The sequence below is a fragment of the Marmota monax genome, unplaced genomic scaffold (genome assembly GCF_021218885.2).
Source record: "Marmota monax isolate L192 unplaced genomic scaffold, Marmota_monax_Labrador192_F-V1.1 WCK01_AAM20220418_F8-fsc01256, whole genome shotgun sequence".
Classification (NCBI taxonomy): Eukaryota; Metazoa; Chordata; class Mammalia; order Rodentia; family Sciuridae; genus Marmota; species Marmota monax.
Window position 1 is genome coordinate 37,348 of NW_026693272.1, and position 6,035 is coordinate 43,382.

The following is a 6,035-nucleotide window of genomic DNA, read 5'->3' on the forward strand; positions in this document are numbered from 1 at the left end:
TATGATCCCTTATGTGTATTTCTTAGGGTTCTCAGTTTATCCTACCACCATTATTAATGGATTCTTGCATGTATTCCCAGAAAATTATCATGCCTATACAAAGAGATGTGTTCAGCACACACATAAAACACACATACGTATGTACACACACACACACCCCTCCAGGACACACAGCAGCATGAAGTACTCTCCAGCCAGTCATAGTGGGTTATGATTTACAGAGGCCCACACTTTCCTAGTTGTCAAATATTTTGAATGTCATGGCCATGTATAGCCTCTTTGAAAACATAAGCAGCTGAAAGAATTAAAAATAACTATCTGAGATGAGCGAGAGTAATAGCTGGGTAAAGGTAGAAAAAGAGACTATTGTATAATTATTTTAATAGTACTTGTTTTTCAATTATGTGTATGCATTAATTTTGACATAAAAATAATTTGGAAAATAACCAAATTTGAATATAACATATGATTGCTGATAAAACAAAAGTATATTATACTTAACTCTTCTGTTAACTGTCTTTTGTTACTCCACTACAGAGTTTGGATTTTTTTCTTTTTTCTTTCTTTCTTTATTTTTAAATTATGATGGACCTTTTTGTTTTATTTATCTATTTTTATGTGGTGCTGAGAATTGAATCCAGTGCCTCACACATGCTAGGCAAGTACTCTACTGAGCCACAACCCCAGCCCGAGTTTAGATTTTTTTTGTACCATTTTTTGTAGACTAACTTGATCCTTATAATAACTGCAGAGTATTCCACTTAGTAGATGTACCACTATTCATCTTTTATTAATAGACATCCAGGTTGTTACCAGCATTTGGGATTATAAGAAATTTGATCATGGATGCCCAAGTAGATATTGTTTTATGTAGTTAGATAGGAATACAGGTAAAATAGATTCCTACTAGAATTGCTGGATCAAAGGGAGAATCTGGAATTTATTAATTTTAAGTTAAAATTTGTTTCTGTTTCACCTTATTTTTTATTTTGAAGAATTTCAAACCTACAGAAAATTATAAGAATGAGAAACATACTCTAAACATATATTTGCCAATTTTTAAGATTAACTTGAATTCTTTCCTCTTGCTCTCTAATTATATTACTATTCTTCTCCTTATCCTCCTTATTCTTTGCCATTTAGAGTAAGTAAAAGAAGTCATAACCCTTCACCCCTAAAATATAATAAGCATCTATTGTCTAAGAACAAGGGTATTCTCTTGCCTAATCACAGAATGATTATAAAATTTTAGAAATCTAATATTAAATATATAATTATATAATTTGTAGTATATTCAACTTTGGTCATTCTCCTCAATAATGTCTTTTATAGTGACTTTTTTGTGTAGCTAAGGATCCAATCCAGGTTTGTGCATTACAGTTTACTGAACTGATGTTTTGATCTCCTTTAAACAGCTCCTAGGTGCTCAATACGTCATATCATTTTCTGCTACCTCATAAACCTTAACCAATCATTTTAGCATCTATTAAAAAATTCATGAATCTGTTACTGCTATGGCAGAAGGTAAGCTCTTAATATATTCAAAGAATATCATATATGTATGCACATGTATGTGCTATGTGATTTACTTATTTTGGATCTAATCTTACAATAGCTGTAAAATGATCTCCATTATCTAAGTGAAAATGTATCCTCCTGAATTTAAATCACTATTCCAGGATTATTTAGTTCTGTAAATTATAGAGCTGTGAATTGAACCCATAGCACTATATCATCCTGCCTCTCTGGTAGGCATTGAGATATATATATATATATGACCCTGTTAGTGCTTTGGAAACAATGTTGATTGACTTTTTCTTAGTTTGAGTCAGTGATGTTGCCTTTGGGCTTTTTTTACTCCTATTCTTTGTTATGATAATAGATATTTAACCAATTTTATAAGTGGCTTCTAAACAAGTTCCTCATTCAGTCCTCTCTGATTTGATTATAGCATCTAACTCTTCCTATTTATAGAAATGCTGGAGCAACGACTAGCCTAAGCATATTCTTTGTTAAGCATATTCTTTGCTAGGAAGGAATAGTCACTTGTAGGTGTCCTTTTTGACAACAATACTTTCAAGAGTTAGTATTCTTTTAGTTCCAAAAGTTATAAACCAACTCCAACTTGATTTAGGCAAGAAGGAAAACTTATTGGCTAACAAAGTGAAAAGTCCTGTCGTTAGGCATGGATGGATCTAGGCTAAAACTGTATCAGTAGGACTTGTTTTTTCTTGCCCTCTTGGTTTTGTTCTCTGATACATTGGCCTTAATTTCAGAATTGCTCTTTTTACCTAATGATTTTAGCATCCCTAGGTTTATATTATCCTATGTTTGCAATCTCAGTATAAAACAAGCTTTCCACTTCTAATAGTAGCAACAGAAGTCCCCAAATTGAACATCTTTGGGCAGACTTGGATTAGATGCTTTTCTAAACCAATTACCTGGTGTTTCATAGGATAGAATCAGCTTCATCCAACAATATGGATTGGGAGTGGGGGGGGAGTGATTCCCTAAGGCAAAGTGTGAATTGCTATTTCCAAAGTGAGAATGGGTGCTGAGAATGCAGAAACAAGTTAACAATGCCTTTGATATTTGTTAACCAGGGGACCACAAATGATATGGTCTTTTTTAATTCTCATATAACCCTTGCCTAAGAGGTCCTAAGTTGCATACATTTATCACTGCTTAATTTCCAAAAAAAGAATGATGGGGCTAAGAATTGTGAACATGTTGGAAGTAAGAAAAAAAACACAAGAAATTATTGTAGAGAAATTAAGCATTAAAAATATTTTGACACATCCATGTCTCATGGAAGAGCTTTCAACATTTTGTCAGTGGTTCATTTGCAGGTTATTGACACATCCTCACATTTACTCTTGTTTCATCTTTGATCTCCTGATTAACGAGGTAGTGATGCAAACTTGTTTGAGCCTTTCTCAATATTTTCAGTTATTCTGCTGTTTTACAAAGGATATGAGCTGCCAAACACATAAAGAAGAACTCTCAGAACCGGTAGGTCAAATAATCTGTTCTCCAAGTACATTTGGATTCTATTTCTTATAATATAGAATTTTATATTGAGGTATTGGTGAATATAATACTTGAAAGAAAATAATGTTTAAGCAACTAAAAAAAACTGGGTCATTCAAATGTGGAGAAGTCACTTGCATAATTTTAACAGCTTGATTCAAGTTAACAATGCCTTTGATATTTGCTAACCACAGGAACCATGAATGATATGGTCCTCTTAATTCTCATATGACACTTTCCCAAGAGGTCCCAAGTAGCATACATTTATCATTGTTTAATTTCCTGGTTTTAAATGGATTATATTTGGCTTCATTTGAGTATCAACCTAGGTACATGTATGACTGCACATACCGTGTGACACTACATTGTGTACAACCAAGAAATGAAAGTTGTGCTGTAATTGTGTACAATGAATCAAAATGCATTCTGCTGTCATATATACCTAATTAAAATAAATAAAAAATAAACATTTAAAAAGATGTAATAAGCATGATTTTTTTGTCAAATAAGAACTTTGAAAAGTTATTCTTTGATTAGATTAGATTTGGCTACTTGTAATAGAAATCCAAAATAACAGGGGCTAAAGAGAGATGCAATTTGGGGCTGGGGATGTGGCTCAAGCGATAATGTGCTCGCCTGGAGTGCGCGGAGCACTAGGTTCAATCCTCAGCACCACATAAAAATAAAATAAAGATGTTGTGTCCACTGAAAAACACTAAAAAATAAATATTAAAAAACTCTCTCTCTCTCTCAAAAAAAAAAAAAAGAGAGAGATGCAATTTGATTTCTCTCTAAAATAATCTAGAGGTAGTTAGATCTGGTGAATCCGACCCTACATGCAAGCTCATAAATTACTGGTTCATGGGTGCTGGAAGAAGACACAAGACTCCTGAATCTGAAACAAAGGATTTTATTACTCAATGCATAGTGAGAAATATACTCATCATATTGGTACTATCTCCCCTTGTCCCCCAAGATCCATGTGGAAGGGCTAAGGTGGAACACATAATAGGTTAGCATTACAGTTGTAATCTACCATTTTTATGGTGAGTGGTAAGAAAGCCAGTTCTTTGTCTAGTAAAAGATGTTACCTCATACCTCATGGCTGCTCATTGCAAACATAACCCTGATAAATGGCTGACTAAAGAGTGGTCAAAATTTTTCATTTTTTTTTGGTATATCCAAAAAGTTGTTCAGGGATATCCAGGACCCTGGCAGATCAACTCTCTCCGCAGGTGGTCCAAGACTGGTACGGCAGCTGTGCTTAATGTCATCTGGGCTGTCATTTAAGTTCCTTCTAACTTGTTGTATAACCATCCATAGAATATAATCTGAAGTACATTTGGTTAACAAAGTGTACCTCCATGTCTACAGTCAGAGCAGCAGAATGGAAAGAGAGGACACTGGGAGAAGGAATGTTGGAGAAAGGGCATGACCCTTCCTTAAGGATATATCCTGAGAGTTCCATACATCATTCCCCCTCATACTTGTTGGCCAGAACTTCTTAAAATAATCATTTTAAACTGCAGAGTAAGGTTGAAAATGTATAATCTTTATTTTAGGCATTCTATTAATATAGTATGAAGGAGAAAACTGGGGAATAAGCAGTACTCTGCTACACTCTATCAAAAATTGAGAGTATTTAAATACATGTTTTCTTGGAAACTTGGAGGATTGACATTCCTTCTATCCTTCATACATAATGAGAACCTGGGACAGATGATGATTCACTTCTGCATGTTGGGCTAGAGACTTGGAGAATCAAAGAGGGAAAGCCTGAAAGAACCTAGATAGAGTCATTATGCCTAGAAGGTAGTAGTACAGTGTGAGAACCACTTTGGTGATGAGCCTGTCAACAGAAAAATCCAAGCCACATGAGATTTGTTCCCAACCTTCACAGAATTGGATACCATGAAGGACATGGAAAATCCAAGGTGGTCAGCCCAGAACTTGGCTGTCTGTGTCTTGGAAGGAGAGATTGAGACTGAAATGGAGGAAGGGCTTTCAAGGAGTCATCTCTCACCCAGCATAGGTACAGTAAGGAATTTCCTTATCCAGAGTGACTGGGAGCAACCTGGGATACCACCCAAGTATTATGTAGCTGAGGTTTTCAGGGATGAACTTGCAGTTGGCAGGTGCTTTCCACTAGTTCATGGGAGTTCTGTAGTATAGCTTTCTAGTCCCAGGGAAACTTTTCCCTGGAAAACATAAAACTTTGCTCAAAGTAGAAGCACTTGACTGGCTAATCCCACTTGAACTTCTACAGCACATTGGGCCTCAAGTTATATCCCTTGATTTTGTGCCATCTTCTACCAAGTTAATCACATCTCTCTCCCTGCAGGGAGGTGAGACAATCATTCAATCCACTTCTATAGTCTGGATTTTATGTGTCTCCCAAATGTTCATGTGGTAAAGGTTTGGTCCCCAGTGAGGTACTATTGGGAGATAATGGAACTTTTAAGAGGTGGGGCCTAGTGGGAGGTCTTCAGGTCACTGAGGGTATACCCTTGAAGGGATATGGGGTGGGGGGGGCTTGCTCCTTCCTCTTCCTCTGTTTTGCTTTTTGGCCATAAAGTGAGCAGTTTTGTGCCACCATGCACTTCAGCCATGATGTGCTTCCCTGCCACAGACCCAAAAGCAACAGTATAGTTTTGAAATCTCCAAAACTATGAGCCAAAATAAAACTTTTCTCTTTATAAGTTAATTATCTCAAGTATTTATTATACTGGCAAGAAGCTGACTAATACAACCAGGTTAACTTTATTCTAGGTGGGATCCAAGCAGTGGGAGTTCCTACTAAGATACACCACATATAAAAACAGAAAAGGAAGGAGACCTCTTTGAATGGTTTCAGTTATGTCATTAGGGACCCCAGAATGGTTTTTTTTTTTGGGGGGGGGGTTACAAGGGATTGAACTCAGGGGCACTCAACCATTGAGCCACATCCCCAGCCCTATTTTGTATCTCATTTAGAGACAGGGTCTCACTGAGTTGCTTAGTGTCTT